At 39.9% G+C, this 17,400-nt stretch overlaps 1 non-coding gene across 1 annotated transcript; it reads left to right on the forward strand.

The window, feature by feature from the left end:
* The first annotated feature begins 14,651 nt into the window (after positions 1 to 14,651).
* On the forward strand, positions 14,652 to 14,725 carry Trnat-ugu (transfer RNA threonine (anticodon UGU)). The gene has a single exon. It is a non-coding gene; the product is annotated as a tRNA-Thr (tRNA).
* The last annotated feature ends 2,675 nt before the right edge of the window (positions 14,726 to 17,400 follow it).

Raw genomic sequence — 17,400 nt, forward strand, 5'->3', positions numbered from 1 at the left:
CAGTAACTGTCAATATTTTCAAATATTATGAGACTGTAAATCTTTCAAAGTGTGGTGACCTTACAACAATCCAGCAGGGATCCAGCAAGGAAACTCTTTGGCCAATACTACAGCTCTGCTGCAGTGAAAATCTGGTTCCGTTCGTTACTGATTACTGTAATATACACATGTGTTTGGATATATCTCCATCTTGCAGTTAAGTGTAGGTCATTGGTATTCGTGGTTTCCTTTATTCTATTTGGAGAATCTTCTCTGGAAATGTACCTTTGTCATAAGAGAGCATGTCTGCGACAATCTAGTGGTAGGTTGATGACAAATAATATAAGCCTGATCGTTCACACGAGGCGTGGCTAGTATGTATGCTGGTTTTCACGTTTAAAACTCACGAATAAAAAATTTAAATCTGTACATGTGATGCATTGCATGAGCTGCACAAGGACAGTGATTAAAGCTGAGGAAAGTGGAAATGTGTGCTCTGATTTTGTTTGTGGATAAAGTAGGACAGTGGATGCATATCAGTGAGAAATTGCTTAAACAATTAATATGCATGATACATGGTTTGAACATTTAGAACAGTGGTAATCAATCTGGTCCCTACCGCCCACTAGTAGGCTTTGGAGCTCTCATGGTGAACACTAGGCAGTAGAGATTTTAAATACATTTTCAGCACATCTTTGTAAAATTTTGAAAAAGTATTTGGTAAGTAATTATGATATGCTTTAAGTTGCTGTAACTCTGCTTTATAAATTTTCATAAGTTATTTCCGTGCTTTATAAATCACCATTACTGTGGAACTGGTGAGCAGTTAAATTTTAGTACTAACAGAGATGCAAAAGTGGGTAGTATGTAAAAATTTTGTGTACACCTGATTTAGAAAGCTGCACTTTGCGCGAATAAATGGTTGAAATCGCTCTGAGCTCTATGGGACAACATCTGAGGTCATCAGTCCCCTAGAACTTAGAACTACTTAAACCTAACTAACATAAGGACATCACACACATCCACGCCCAAGGCAGGATTCGAACTTGCGACAGTAGCAGTCGCGCGGTTCCGGACTGAAGCGCCGAGAGCCACTCTGTCACAACGGCAGGCTGACGTGAATAAGCCTTGAACTATGTTGTATCAATCGCTGGACTGAATCTGTTTTGTAGGTGCCATGCAATAGGACAGTGTATAGAGCACGGGTTCTCGAACTTTCCCTGTAATGGAACACTTTTGAGAATCCTGTTACTTTGAGGGAACACCATGTTTAGTTTGAAGGTTAGTAAAAATTTTAGAAAACGAGAAACTTTTTTATTCGATTATTACTTGAATTTTAAGTTATATCTTATAATGTAGAAATCATAATACATTTAAAACAAGTAAGTAGTATCATGAAAATGTGGAAAAAATCGCCATCTTATTAATAGGTTTTTTGCGAAGCACTAATTCATTTCCTGCAGAACAGCAGTGCTGAGCAAAACACAGTCTGGCCTGTAGAGGAATCTACTCTGTAAATACGTCAGTGTTGCGCTTTTCAAATTGTGGACGTTCTGGAATTGCAGTCTCATGACATCAAGTTCAGGACGACTGGAGCGATAGTGCAGACGTCAGATCATTACCTACAGCAGTTGTATAACTGATCTGGAGACATTATTTTCGATGTTTAATCATCAAATACCAATATCAAAGATCGGAAACCTGCAACAAGATGAGAAGCAGTCAAAATGGAGATTTGTGATACAGCTCTCAGGTGCAAAAGTAATGTAGTATCTGTTTTCTCTTTCAACTAAAATGTTATCCCAGTCGTAATGTTGTAATCTGTCCATCTACGACGACGTTGTCATTGTAACACTACCAACATTTAATGTAGTGTATGCTCCAAATCCCTATCTACAGCTTTTCTATATTTAGTAAAATAAAAATCACACCTGCTTCAGTTCATTTCCAATGTTTTTCAGATTTATGTTTTTCACGTAAAAGATATGTTAAACTGTGAAAGCAACAGATTTGGAAACCGCCATTATACGACGTTACCGCAAACCTGTCATAAGTACACTTTGTTCTGAATGACCGAAAAGCACTGCCCATTTATAATTCGAATTTGACATCGATGTACACGTGTTTGTGCTCATTACATGGGTCCGTTAGTGTATTTAGAATAACTGAATGTATTTCTGGGTGCATGCACACTTATTACTCACAAATGCTGGTACTGTATACTTGTAGAAATTATCATTATTACCAGAGAATGATGTTTACATAATTTTCTTGATCCTAGCTTTTGCATGTTTGAGTTTTGACTATGTGTATATATGCATGAGAGTGTGTGTCTGTGTATGTGTGTGTGTGTGTGTGTGTGTGTGTGTGTGTGTGTGTGTGTGTTTGTTTGTGTTTGTGTTTGTGTGTCTGTGTGTAAAGTTGCATTGTTTTTGTGTTGCTCAGTAAGTTTAATTTCAATCTTTTATCTCAGAAACCCATACATAAAATAATTACTCATTATTAAATAACGCCCTTAAACTCATTCAACCTAATGAGTGTCTGTAATCAGTGATCATCGAGACTATCAGCCCTGAAAGATAAATGAGGCTTATGTTTTGCTTCCTGTTATTGATTATTTCTGATAATGTTGCGACAAGCAAGGTATTTTGGAGCAAACTTCAATTACACCTTTGGATAGTAGGGGTAAATTAAATCATAGTATTTTTATAAAAATAATTATACACATAATGAAAGTAATGAGTGACACACTCTCCAAACCTGGTGAAATATACTGCAGACTTACATGAGTTACGCTTCTGTGTCACCCCCATTCATAGCCACCCACCCCTACGGGAGGTAGGTGGTTCTTATGCCTATAGTGCTTCTTTTCAGTACTAAGTGATATGCGTACCAAGCTTGGTTGAAATTATGGTCAGTCATGTGCTTGTCGTGTGCCATAATGTGGCTTTTAGCTATGTGTATGTCGATTAGATAGCTTTGAATCATGGGATCGGTACATCTCTGCTACTATGTGAGAATTATTTACAAAGTCTGTTGTTGAACTTTTGATGTCACCTGAAAATGTTAACTTGGAACGAAATCTGTTGTGGTATAATATCACGATCTGAAATGCAGCTGCTGTCTCTTTTATTAACGTTTACATTTTTCATATAGGGGTGAGGAAGTTCGAAAGAATAAGGAAAGAGTAGATAACAACGGCAATGCTGGGTAAGATGGAAGAAAGAAGGAAATGTAAGACAGTAGGTCTGAGGAAGGAAAAAGATTGTAGAGAAAGCAGAGAAACAAATTAAGAAGAAAAACAGAACTGTCGGCGAGGAAAAAGGGTGAAACAGAGATATAAAGAAATAGAGAAATAAGAAAAGGAAGGAAATTACGGAATGCATAGATCAGCTGCTGACCTAGGCTTTGAAGCAAAGAAAAGCGGGACAGGTATGGTAATAGAAAGAATTAGTGGTACAACGGTTCATAAACTGGAGGAAGTCTTGGAACGTGGCAAGAATTTGCAGATTGCCTGTTTGAGGCCGATCTGAAACGAAACGGTATTGAATTAGAAGTGGTGAGAGAATTGTAGGAGAGGACAAATGATACTGCATCTTGGAAGGTTAATATAAAGGTCTTTAAGAGGGATGAAGATACGTAAAGCAAGTGGAATTGCTGGATTATCAGTAAAGTTTTTAACAACCTTGGGAGTAGTGGTGTGAAAGGATTAACTTGTCTACCTAATACGACTTTTGAAAAAGGTATATGGACAGACGACCTTTCTCTCTGCAGTAATGATGCTGATTGAGAAATAAGGCAATACCAAGAAATATGAGGATTTTAGAACAATAAGTTTGATTTCTCATGCAGCAAAATTCCTACTAAGTGCGATAAATGGAAGACTTTAGGGAAAACTGGAAGAGGAACTACGGATTTAAAAGAGGGAAAATTACAAGAGATACTGTTGGACTGTTGAGAATTACAGGTGTGAGATACACCGAAAGAGGAAGAGATGTTTATACTGTTTTTGTTGACATGGAGGATCTTTTCGACAGAGTACAGTGGAATAAAGTAATGCTCATTCTAAGGAATAGTAATTCGACAGGAGGGATAGAAAGTTGATGAAGAATCAGTAGCTACAACAGAAAATGCGTGTACAGATTGGGAATGAGATGAGAGAGGAAAGCACCATATTGGAATGGTAGTGAGGCTAGGGTGTTGTCTCTCCCCAATATTGTTTAGCACATATTTGGAGCAAATCATTCAGAAAAGTTTCACACGTAAGAGGAATGCTGGCTGGAGGTAGGAAAATAGAATGTATTCGATTTGCGGATGATATTGTGTTATTGACAGAAATCGAAAAAAAGTATGACTGGAATGTTAAAAGGAATTCCGAATGAGAATTAATAAGGAAACGACGAAATTTACGGCGATAAGTGTGAGGAAAGCAAGAGCAACTCTGAAGTTAGGACAGATAGAAACGGAACAAGTTAGTGCTTTCAGATATCTGGGAAGCATAATTACGGAAGACATGAGATGCAATAAGGAGGTGAAATCGATTGTAGCAGGGTCCCAGCTGATAAGTTGGTATTTGATAAGAAGAGGAGGCTTCTATGTGCCTGCATTGACAGGGACCTGAGGAAGAGACTGGAGACGTACCTTACATGAAGCATGGTATTATACAGAACTGAGACATTTAAACTGAGAAAAGAGGTAGAAAGAAAAGTAGAAGCATTTGATATATGGATTTAGAGGAGGATGGAAGGGATAAAACGGGTAAAGAAAGCGAGAAATGAAGTGTTGAGAAGCATGGGGAAAGATGTAATTTTGAAGGTAATCAGGTAGCTGGAACACCATTGGCTTGGACACTGGATAATAAAATGTCACTTACTGATGGAAGGTATGAAAGGAACGGTGACTGGAAGAAGAAGACGCAGAAGGTACCAGATTGTGGATATTACAAGGACAGAAAAAAATTATGAGGAAACGATGAGGTTGGCAAATGATAGGAGAGCATGGAGAGCTACATATGAAGACTTCCCCTAGTGCAGAACACTGATGATGATGAGATGTGGATTGCAAGAGAATCACATCTTTTTCGTTCTCTACTAACGTGAGCTGCGTGGGCTGTTATAAAACTTTATTCGTTGCAGATAAATGTGCCAGCAGGCTCAGTTCAGGACAGTGAGGTTCCCAGTTAGAAACCTGCGAGAGGATTTCCACCTGTGGCTGTTTGAACTAGGGCATTGGAAGTATTTTAATGTATTTCTGGGACAAAATTCTCTAACGCCCTAAATAAAAATAAAAATTCCTGATGCATTTGTGTTTGAGTTCTTGGACTGATCTAGTTTTTAAAAATATTTTTCATTGTCTAGGTGGAACGGGCTATTCAAGTGATGACCACTTTTTAGTTACGTATCGGACGACCTCGTAATGCAGTTGAGGGTCTTTCAATTGGGGATGTTTAGAAGAGGATTTCCAGTTCTGCCATCTGTGTTACAATAGAGGGAAACCTCCTTATAACCTTGGTCACAGCTCGGGGTTGGCAGCTATTTTAATGTCCCAGTCAAAAACGGAAAGTTTGTGATGTCTTTATATTTAAGAGCGCGCTTGCGTGGGTTCGTGCGTGTGTGTGTGTGTGTGTGTGTGTGTGTGTGTGTGTGTGTGTGTGTGTGCGCGCGCGCTTTACTGGGTATATTTATGGGTTTCCAGGGAAGGTAAAAGCATGTGTGAGGATTACAGCTGCGAGACATCAGTGGCCAGCCTTCTGTTTGAGGATCATTCCTGTGCTCTTCTGTGGGCTGAGTGGCAACGATAAAACCTGACGGCTAGAGAATCAGGGGGGATACGCAATCTAACGAGCGGTGGTCCCTTTCTGTGCCGTGAGCGTTGACTACAGGATTCGTTTTGTGCCGAGCGTACGGTGCGGTTCGCTGCTGATATTTCCCCATTCGCGCGCGGAAGCCATCTGGGAAGTCACTCGTGAGAATATAAATTGCGCAGCTCGGGAGTGGGGCTCTGTGAACTCCGATTCTCTTTCGGACACACCGCACGCACAAACACAATCACACATACACATACACACATACAAACACGAGCGCATGCGCGTGCGTCGATGTTCACCCACTGTCTCCTGTGTTATTTCGCTGGTAGACAAAACGTGTACGTATGGCTATTATTCTGCCACAATTGTCCGCAGAACTACATTCTAATCTGGTGCCAGATAAAATGCAGCTCACTGTTTCGCAAAACTCGATGTTTTCTGTAGCTACGAGAGAGGATCTCTGTTTAATAAAGATATGGGTGCTGTTCTGCTGAACGACTCCGTTTACGCTGCTTGCACCCATGAGGGGAAACAGTGATTTCGGGAGTACTGCTCATCACAAACCAAATGAAGCAAAGAGAACTGCGAGCGGTTGAGTCACGAGTGACGCTTTTACGCTTGTTACTGTCGTCTGTGTACCGCGCGTAACATAGAGCAGATATTAACTAGTTGAAAATTGATTACTTCCGAGGTTTTATGTAGCGTTTTCATCTATATTTTCCCCGTCAGGTGTCCTTTACTATTGATTACGCGCTCACCTGAGCCATTTAATCTCTGCTGCCGTCTCATTTTCAACTGTCACAAAATAAATGAAAAATTCAAATGCAGACGTAGTTTGCCTTCTCTTCAGAGCCTATTGTATGATTTTATTTTTAATTTAATAAAAGTAGGACGGAAAAAGAGTTATTCTAAAACAAAAGGAAAAGTTTCTAGCGCCAGTATCTCTCTGCTGTTAGTGTAGCCGCGCTTAAACAGTTGTTTACAAAGAAATGTTGTTGCCTGAAAATCATTATTCACGCTTGTGCGTCATCAAAAAAATCATCTCTTGGAGATATTGAGGCACGAGCTACTTGTGGCCTAGCAAATCGAACAAAAAACAACTTTTTAAGACGGTGGGGGAAGCTTACAGAAAACATGTTGCTCACGATTAACTCGTTTACAAATGGAAAATTTTTTAAGCGACCGAGTAGCGAAGTAAAAAATGTGCCAGACCAGGGAGTAAACAATTTTACAACTGTTTGGGACATGCCTAGTATAGAAAAAATCATAATTGTCTATGCATGGAGAGCCAGAATTCTGCAGTAATAGGCTGAGCACGGCAAACAGCGGTTTTTCGCAATAAAAGGCAGCATATGTTTTAATTCATGGTAAGCCTATCTGCGTTTCAAATTTTAATTCATGGTATAGCCTATCTGCGTTTCAAGTTCATCGAACTCCCACAACTCCTTTCCGTGTCAAGGAGTAACAAACATAATAACTCGAAGAAGAAAGAAAGAAAGCTGTTTCTAGATGAGTGCAGACAAATTCTGTAATATTTGTAAGTGCAAAAAGGTCATTTCCCCACATGTGTGCCCCTGTTAATAGAAGTTACTCTCGCATGTCGTAATCAAATCCCAGCCTCACTAAAAGTATACAACGTTTACATGTAGAGGCGCGACGTCTCTCCATCGTAAAGCATTTAAATGACACCGCCGTTCTGACTCTTCAAGCGTCTCAGAAGCTATAAGATACGCCTGATGCTCAGTGCGAGTGTGTACGGAAGTATGGATTAAATACTTTTGAGGATTGTATAAGCATTGTATTCCTTGCATTGAATCGCATAATGTAGGACATACTAAACAATATTTTTTTTTTCAGAAGTATGTTACAGCTCGAAACTCAAGGAGTAAATAAAATTTTGTAACAGTAATTATTGTTCCACATTTCGCTTTATATTCTTCAAATCAATTAATAACTTGCACTACACACTTTTAAAAGTAGCCTTTGTGTTATTTAGAGTATAAACTACTTCCATAACAAATTTCTTCCAATTGTGTTCAGCCCTTTCGACTGAAGGAATAACAGACATACTCTCACGCAAACTTTCGCATTTATGATGTACTAGCTGTTACCCGTGGCTGCAACAGCATGTCAGTAAAATCGTAAGATGAGCGGCGGGGAGTAAGTAAGCCATTATAAGTGCTATAGTGTCAGCTGCCCTGACATGCCTGCCTGTTCGAATAAGCACAGCTCGTGATTTGCTATACACTGTGGCTATACGTTGTACAACATGTACTTTGCGCAACAAATTTAATAATTTTTCGTCATGGTTTAGGCCCCTATGTTCAGTTATGTAAAAAGAGCTGTTCCATTCTCTACTGGACCCTTTTAGAGGTCTCTTTTTTTACTTTCTAAAGTAGCCTATGTGCTTCCTTAGGTTCCAAACTACCTCCATATAAAATTTTACTGAAGTCACTTCCGCAGTCTAGTCGTGAAAACGCAACGGACAGAGTTACTTACTCACTTATTATCTTATTGTATGGAAGTATGGAATGAACACGTGGAGGACTGTAAAAAACATTGTGTATTCAGTACCTTGAATCGTATTGTGTAGGACATATCAAGCAATAAAAGCATTTTCACAAATGTGATAAAGTTCAAAAGTCAGAGAGCAAACAGCTTTTTCAATGAGTAAATATTATCCATAATCTCGTAATATTCTTCAAGTCAAGAAGTATCTTGTATAAATATTTTCTAAAGTAGCCTAGGCCCATCTTCAGCGTTCGTGATATCGGCATACCATATTTCATGAAAATCGGTTTAGCGGTTTTTTCATAAGTTTTTGTAAACACTGTGGCGCTACCTCCTTGCCCCTGCAATGAAATGATTGTGATTCTCACAGAAGCGACTTCTTTAATGATCTTTAAATGATGCAATTCAATATAGCACAATAGTGGCGACATGGAGGCAACACACATTGAGGATGGCTGTCGTATGCAAAAATTTCAAGCTGCAGTACAGAATACTGAAGTTTACGGAATTATACTGAATAATTTACCTTTCTGGAACCCATGCCCTTATTTTACACAGTCACTTTCGTTACAACAGGTCAGTGAGTATGTAGACGGGTGTCGTCGTTCGGAAACAGAAGCCGATCAGACTCTCCTGATTTTGGCTATATATAGTATTTCATACAGTGGAAAAACGATTGGCTTTAATATCTCAGGTGATTCTGGTCCTTAACAGAAAAGCGTTTAACGAAAGAGCACCAACAGTGTGCAGTCTTTTGCATTGCGGACAATCCGCTGCCAACTTCACCTGCTTTTTTCGTGGAGCAAAAATAAATCACAGTGTAAATGAAATGTATGATTCGGAGTCAACGTGGAGGCTTAAAATAATAATCAAGCCGACACAATACATGGATTTAAATAACATTTGTGGAAGAAATATATGACAACTACGAAACTTACACCTCCTCAGTTTGAGCTCCTGAGAACAAGATATTAGGATGAAGACCAATGAAACTTATACTTTCAGATTTTTCGGTGGTTTTAAATTCAGCAGTACATTCTATGGAATCATCGGCCCTTGAAATAGAATTTCCGTTAACGTAATAAATATTATCTTTCACTGGACAGCTTCTTTTTCTTATAAATAAAAGTACCTTCTCTTACGAAACATGGCGGCCACTGAGTGACGCGCGTTTCTTCGGCTCGCGAGTTTTTCCGCTCATTGAAGGTGTTACAGAGAAGTGCGGCAGTCCACAACGTGTGCATCTGACTAAACAAGTGTTACTTGCCGTGGTGTATTGTTCTCCATTGATTACCACAAGTGATAAGTGATAAGTGAGTGAAAAATGGGAAGAGCACGAGTAAGCGGCAGCAGGCGAGGCTACAGGGGCGCAGGCAGCGCGGGCGCCCGGTCTCCGGCGGCTTCCCGACATCGGGGAGCTCGTCCGGTCCCAGGTCAGTGCGGCGCTGCACAGCAAAGACACGCTAGACGTAATCGTCCAATCCATCACGGACTCCGTGACGGCCGCGGTCATGGACAAACTGCAAGAGTCTGTCGGGCGCAACAGCACCGAAATCCAGTCTCTTAGAAAGTCCCTGGCCGCACAAGAGAAAAAAGCCGCCTACCTAGAGGCTAAACTGTCTGCTGCCACCGATGAAATTGAGCAGTATCAGCGAAGGAACAGCTTGCGCTTGTTCGGGGTAGCTGAAAACGATCGCGAAAACACCGACGTGGACGATATTGACAGAAGCCACCGTGTTGGGCGCAGGATACCAGGTGCCATGAAACACAGGCCCACAATAATTAAATTTGTGTCTTACCGGAAAAGAGCTGAAGTGTTTGCTCAGAAAAGAAAACTCGCCAAGAGTGGGGTTACCCTGAGGGAAGATCTGACGCGCGAAAGACTAAAAGTTTTGAACGCTGCGATCACACAGTTTGGCCTTCAAAATGTATGGACCCAGGATGGCAGGATCGTAATCAAGACGGAAGGAGGGAGGAAAACGGTGACAAACATGTTCGAACTGAAAGACTGAGCGAAATCTCGCGAGACACAAAGTCTCATATTGTAATCTGTCTAATATAAGTTAATTTTTTATTCTTTCTTTTCATTTTTTTTAGCTTAAATACTGCTCCGTTATTTCTATAAGTACCATAAGTACTCTATTTAAAATTAGTCAATTGTTTCACAAAAATATTGTTTCTTTATTTGTCTATTATAAGTGCTCATGTATATTCATATTGTCAGTCAAATGGGAATTAACATTCTCCATTAACAGGAATCCCCTTACAACCTCCTTTCTATATCTGTTATTTTCATCTTCGCCACTACCACTACTACTACTACTATCTTTTTCGTAACTACTACTGCTACTTTCCATCTTTCTTTTCACTCCCTTCTTCGATACTTCCAGCGTGTTTTTCACCTTTAGTCCACAGACGCTTGAGTCAGTCACGACCTTGGACACACCTGTAAATATGTCTTCCCCCGCGAAATCCAGCTTTTGTCCGTCTTCCGGCCAGCAGGTAAACGGAGCGCGCTCGGTCCTACAGGCGGCCACAATGGGACGGACCGGTTCCGGCGGCGGGCTCTTTGTGGCCACGCGAACGCGCAGTCGCTAACGGCTCACTTCGACGAGTTCTGTGACCTGTTCTGCCAATCGCTGTTCCACATTATCCTCGTCTCTGAAACTTGGTTGAAACCAAACATTTCTTCCGACGCTATCCGAATCGCTGGTTACTCTCTCCTAAGGGCAGATCGTGAAACACGACGCGGGGGTGGTGTGGGTGCCTATGTTCGCTCTGATCTGACACCTACTGTGCTATGCACATCGGATGCAAAGGGCGAAGGAGAAGCAGAGTTCTTGTTTTTCGAAATAAATACATCAAATCAGAAACTGCTAATTGGAGTAATCTATAAACCTCCAAACGTCGGTGCCATGTCCTCCTTTCAGTCTGCCCTGTCCTCACTCGTGACACAGTATGAACACATAATCATTATGGGCGACACAAACATCGACTTACAGTTAAAATCTCCCTCTGCCGAAAAACTAAGGCGACTGTTCTACTCCAATGATATGAGTTTAACACCGCTGGACCCAACTCATCACACGCCACACAGCCACACAATCATAGATATAATAGCAACAAAGCGACCAGATAAAATAATCCGCGCCAATCAGACATCCGCTCCGGGACTCTCTGCTCATGACGTGATATTTTTAAATTACTCAATGCATACTACCAAAGAAAAATCTCACCTGGTAACCTACAGAAACTTAAAAAATGTTAACCATGACGCTCTTCAAAAGGATTTTTCAGACATCCCTTGGCATGATATAAGCGATGAACCGACTCTAGACGAAAAAATTCGGCAATTATGTCGCAAAATTATTGCACTGTATGATAAACATGCTCCTCAACGCACTGTTAAGGTAAAGAGAGCTCCCGCTCCGTGGCTCACCACTGCATTACGTCAGTTAATGAATAAACGTGATGCTGCACATAGGGCCTTCAAGCGTAACCCAACTCCCGAGGCGTACGAAGCTTATAGGAAACTCCGAAACAGAACCAAGCAAAGCGTGAGGAATGCCAAAATCAGACATGCCCGCTCTGTCGTATGCGGCATATCAAAACCTGCTGCACTGTGGAAAAAGCTGCGCAGTTTCGGTATAGGGAAGCGAAGATCTGACGCTGTTTATCAAGCGTCTGCAGAAGAATTAAACGATTTCTTCTCAACAGCTGCAAACTGCCACGCAGCGACAAATTACCAGCCCAAAGATATCAATCTCTCGAGAGACAAGTTTTTCCTATAACATGTCACTACCGGCACAGTACACAAGGCAATTATGAGAATCTCTTCCGAGGCAGTAGGAAATGATGGAGTGAGCATTGGCATGATTAAGAACGTCGTAGACACTATTATTCCAGTTATCACAGACATCTTCAACCTGTCTCTTGTCAGTAGTACATATCCCACTGAGTGGAAGCAAAGTTTAATTAAGCCTATACCCAAGACTGACAACCCTAAGTCGCCAGGTGACTACAGGCCGATCAGCATACTACCTGCAATTTCTAAAGCCCTAGAGCACATCGTCCATGAACAACTGACGGATTACCTCAAAACTCATAACATCCATGACGAATTTCGAAAGCACCATAGTACAGCAACCGCATTAATCAAAGTAACTGATGACATTAAACATGCTATGGACAGACGTGAAGCTACTATCCTAACACTGCTTGACTTTAGCAAGGATTTTGACACAGTTGACTTCGATATATTACTAATTAAAATGAAACAGCTGAATTTCTCAAACAGCGCAATACAATGGTTCGACAGCTACCTCAAAAACAGAAGTCAACAAGTCATTTGTGGGTCGGAAAAGTCATCATGGAAAAGCGTGCGCTCTGGAGTTCCCCAAGGCTCCGTCCTTGGTCCACTACTCTTCTCACTGTACATTAATGATATTTCTTCAGTGATTCACTCCTGCAACTACCATCTTTATGCCGACGACATCCAACTGTACATAAGTGCAAGCCCCAAGAACATTGCTGGCGCAGTAGCGAGTATGAACGCAGATCTTTGCTCTGTTTCTCGATGGGCACAGAACCTAGGTCTGAAACTAAACCCCAAGAAATCCCAGGTCATACTTATATCTCATCCAAAGTTAATCAGCCGGTACTTTCGCGAAAGAGTCCCTAAAATACTCCTCAATGGTACCCAACTACCATACCAAAAAACAGTAAAAGACCTTGGAATAATCTTGGATGAACACCTAAACTGGGAAGAACAAACAGTCACAGCTTGCCGGAAATCGCTCTCCTCCCTATATGCAATTCAAAAATTTAGAAAAATATTTCCAACCCATGTTAAACAAAAATTAGTCCAAACACTAGTCTTGCCTAATCTTTACTACTGCGATGTAGTTCAACACGGCACAAATAGTGAAAATTCTAGATGCCTCGAGCTAGTGATGAATGCTTGCGTTAGATACGTGTGCAATATTCGGTTGTATGATCATTTCAGTCCTTCATACTCCCAGCTAGATTGGATACGCCCACATACGGCACGCGATCTCCACACGATGTGCTTACTTCATCGATTTCTTAGCCACTGGTGCCCCCAATACTTATCTTCTCACATTAAACACCTATCATCATTCCACAATCGCAACACCAGATCGGATACGTCTATCATCTTGGCTGTACCTTTACATAACACAAAATCTTTCTCCGTGTCATTCTCCATCTCAGCCATACGACTATGGAACGCGCTCCCCTGTGATCTGCGTCTTATCCAGAACTACTCAACATTCAAGAGGGAACTCAAAACATACATATTAGGGACGGTATAGCCACCATTTTTGTGCCCCTCCCATCTCTTTCTTTCTCCTCTCCATCACAGCTTCGAATTTTACCGTTCTATTTCTCTTCCTCTAACCTATCTACCTCTTATATCTCTCTTCCACCCCATTCTATCGTCTTATGTCTCTGCTCGATGAGAATAACTCACAAACTGCAAGAACATAACGAGAAAATTCCCAACTAACAATGTGACTGACATTCAGAAAAGAAAAGTATGTTTACTTTCATATACATAGTCATTATTATTATTATTATTACTATTACTATTATTATTATTATTACTATTATTATTGATTGTTATAACTATTTTTTATTGTTATAATTATCATTGTACTACTGTTATAATATCTATTTTTTTTCTTTAACATCAATACTGCATAATAGGCTATATGTCCTTAATGTTAAGTAGAAACTGTAACTCGTTCAATCTGAGTATGCCTGGTTAGGTGTAAGAGAGGGCCTGAAGGCCCTAATCTTGCCAGGTAAAATAAATGCATAAATAAATAATATATATATATATATATATATATAATTAATTAATTAACTAAAGAGAAAGTAGAGTAAAGACAGAAATAATAGGTAACGTTTCGTAGCCCCCTTGAATGCTTGGAGGTATCGTGTGAATGGTATACGCTTCAAGCATTAAACTGCAGTTGAGGGAAGTTATCTTTCAACATCACATGATGGGTTTAATTTTTACTAAATAACTTCACAGGGTACTACACAAGATAAATGAATATTCTAACAAATGTCTCGTTACACGCCCTCCACAAGCACCGCGAATCTTTGAAAGATGATTTGGGTAAGAGCTCAGGTGACAAGTAAGTTAATTGCAACAAAGTCAGTTTTACTTTACCGAGCCCGATGAGAACTTAACGAGTAATCTGTCCCCATGTCTTATTTAGTGTGTTAAGTCCACTTGCTCCCCATTTGGGCGCCACTTACGGGAAAGAACAGCCGTGCAGAAAAAACTACCGGAGCTTACATGGCAGACTCACTATCCATCTGAGTCACCTCGGTGGCTCAGATGGATAGAGCGTCTGCCATGTAAGCACGAGATCCCGGGTTCGAGTCCCGGTCGGGGCACACATTTTCAACATGTCCCTAATGAAGTACATCAACGCCTGTTTGCAGCTAGGGTGCCCATTGAATTATCATTTCTTACTACAAAGCACTCTTTACGGTTATTGCACTGATTCAGTATGAGGCACTCGATAACAAGTAGAGATACAATTATGTCTATAGCTTTCATCCAGTTTACAGTTTCTTTGGTGTGATCCATCATTTACATAAATGATTTATTTGTCCTTAAAGTGTGCAAAACTGCTCTTTCCTTTGGAACGTTACCTTCCTTCCTGACAGCCTGTTTTTGTGTTTGTTTCATTTTGCAGCGAGACATTCTGGGGCTCGGCAGTGATCGTGCTACCCTCACATACTCAGCAAAAAAGGAAGTCTCTTCCAGCGACTTCGTACCTCAAAAAAAAGAAAAAAAAAGAAAAGAAAATTCATAAGGAATATAACAATTGAATCTTTCTTTCCACTGAAAAGCCCTCAAATTGTTTTGAGTGAGGACCGTCGGCAAAATGAAAACAGATATTAATATATACAAATGTTACTGAACGTATTTATCAAATTTTCAATAATGAAGGGACGCCTGTTCAGAGTGATGAAGTTAAATGGAGCATTTTTAATTAATCTAGTAGAGCATACAATATAATCTGAGGTCTGTGGTATTCATAAAAAATAGAATTAATGCAGGCTAATTCTTACAAAGAAGAAAACAGCAACCGGTCACTATTAATACTGCTATTTATTTAGGTAAATAGCGCCGTTACCGGTTTAGAACTGGCAAGTTCATCATCAGACGGCTGTTCACATGATTTTCAAGATACGCTTTACATTATCGTCCGTTTTAGATTTTTATTATTCCACTGTGGCGATGTATTTTTGGTGTGTTGTTGCCCTTCGGTATAAAAAGAGTGTTAGAATCGCCCTATGTGAAAATAACTGACCTCACAGCGTAAATAAATATGTGAGGCTAAGTGGTTATGATACTTACGTCGAAAATTCCGCGCGATGTTGTTGCGAAGTTGCAGGACTGTATTTTTCGAATATTCCTAAATATATCGAGCACTTACGTACATACCCATATTGTGCAAAGTACCACACACACAGACACACACACACACACACACACCAAAAAGAATTTGCCACATGTGAAGTTATCACAGAGATTGCAGATTTACAAACACAACAGTGTCAGGGACGTTCTCTCTCAGGGACAATATACAGGTTGCTTCGATTACACAGAATGACTGTTTGTAAAGAATAAAATAACTTAATGAAAATTAAAACGCAATGATAAACCTTACATTATGAGCGTATAATATTACAAATGGACAGATGTAGTAACCAGCTTGTGTGAATGCTACTTATATGGTATTATGTAAATACTGTGCTATATACAAGGAGTAACATAGAAGTGAGCTAAAATGAATAATATGACAGTAACAATTGTATTACCATCAATCTATGGTGCACTGAAATTTTTAATCAAGTATAGTAGCAGTAATATTTTTTTTTCCAAGAAACGAGGTAGCATTACAAGTACATTACAAGTATTTATAATACAAAGCATACTGTATTCAGTGAGCATTAATTACAAAAAAATTGGGAAAATGTGATGGCCAATTGTATGAATGTTGTGATTCTTGATTCTGCTCAGCCATAGCGTACGGATCTCCGTGCCGGCACGTTCACAGGAGCTCAGTCCGTCAGTTCACCTGATGATGGCGACATGTTTGATCGCCAAAATATTGTGCCCGTTGGACACTATAGACCGGCAGTACACCCGTGGATATTTTGTATGAATGTTACTTATATGGTATTGTGTAAATACAGTACAATAAACAGGTGACAACATATACACGAGATACATGAATACTGTGACAGTAGTAATAATATAAATGTAGTATGGCACACCACTTTTATTTTTAAATAAATTTTGCAGTTGCAGTAATGTGTGATTGAGTAGGCGGCTATATTATGATGTAATACTTTATTTGGATTATTGATTGCATGTTGTTGTTAAAAGGAGTAGTGTTTATTTATGTGTTAGAGTGGATAATAGGTGAGTGAAGCTTTGTAGAAAGGTTGCATTGGCTAGCTCTGTCTGTTCATTAAGAACATGATGTGGTGATTTGCTTTTATGTGTATATATTTCTGTCTCTTCAAGCAGATTCATGAGGCTACCTTTCTCAACGTGACGCAATATTTCAATGTGGTCTTCAATTTTCTTTACTCTATGTTTTCTGAGAGTTGTGTGCATTGCAAATGCAGATTTTGTAGGATTGTTCACACGTATGGCATTTAAACGTTTTTTGTATCGAATCTCAAAGTTTCTCCCAGTGTGTCCAGTAGCAGTATTAATAGTGGCTGGTTGCTGTTTTCTTCTTTGTAAGAATTAACCTATATTAATTGTACACAGCCACGGTCTCGCCATGTCGGTTTTAGACAAAATAGCAAAAACAGAATTTGTTGTAAAAATGATGTAATAAGAAAAAGCTATGCTTGAAAATAAAAACTGTGGAATGTTAACTATCCACAAAATGTTAAAAGAAGGTTGGACTTGGATGTGCAACACCGTTCAACTTATTATTAAGAAAGACCTTTCGCAAAGAAGATTTATCAAACCAGACTACAGATTACACCATAGTTATTTACGAGTAACAAGGAAGACTTCTAGCGGAAGTGCAAGCGGC

Source organism: Schistocerca gregaria, chromosome 5 (assembly GCF_023897955.1).
Source record: "Schistocerca gregaria isolate iqSchGreg1 chromosome 5, iqSchGreg1.2, whole genome shotgun sequence".
Lineage (NCBI taxonomy): Eukaryota > Metazoa > Arthropoda > Insecta > Orthoptera > Acrididae > Schistocerca > Schistocerca gregaria.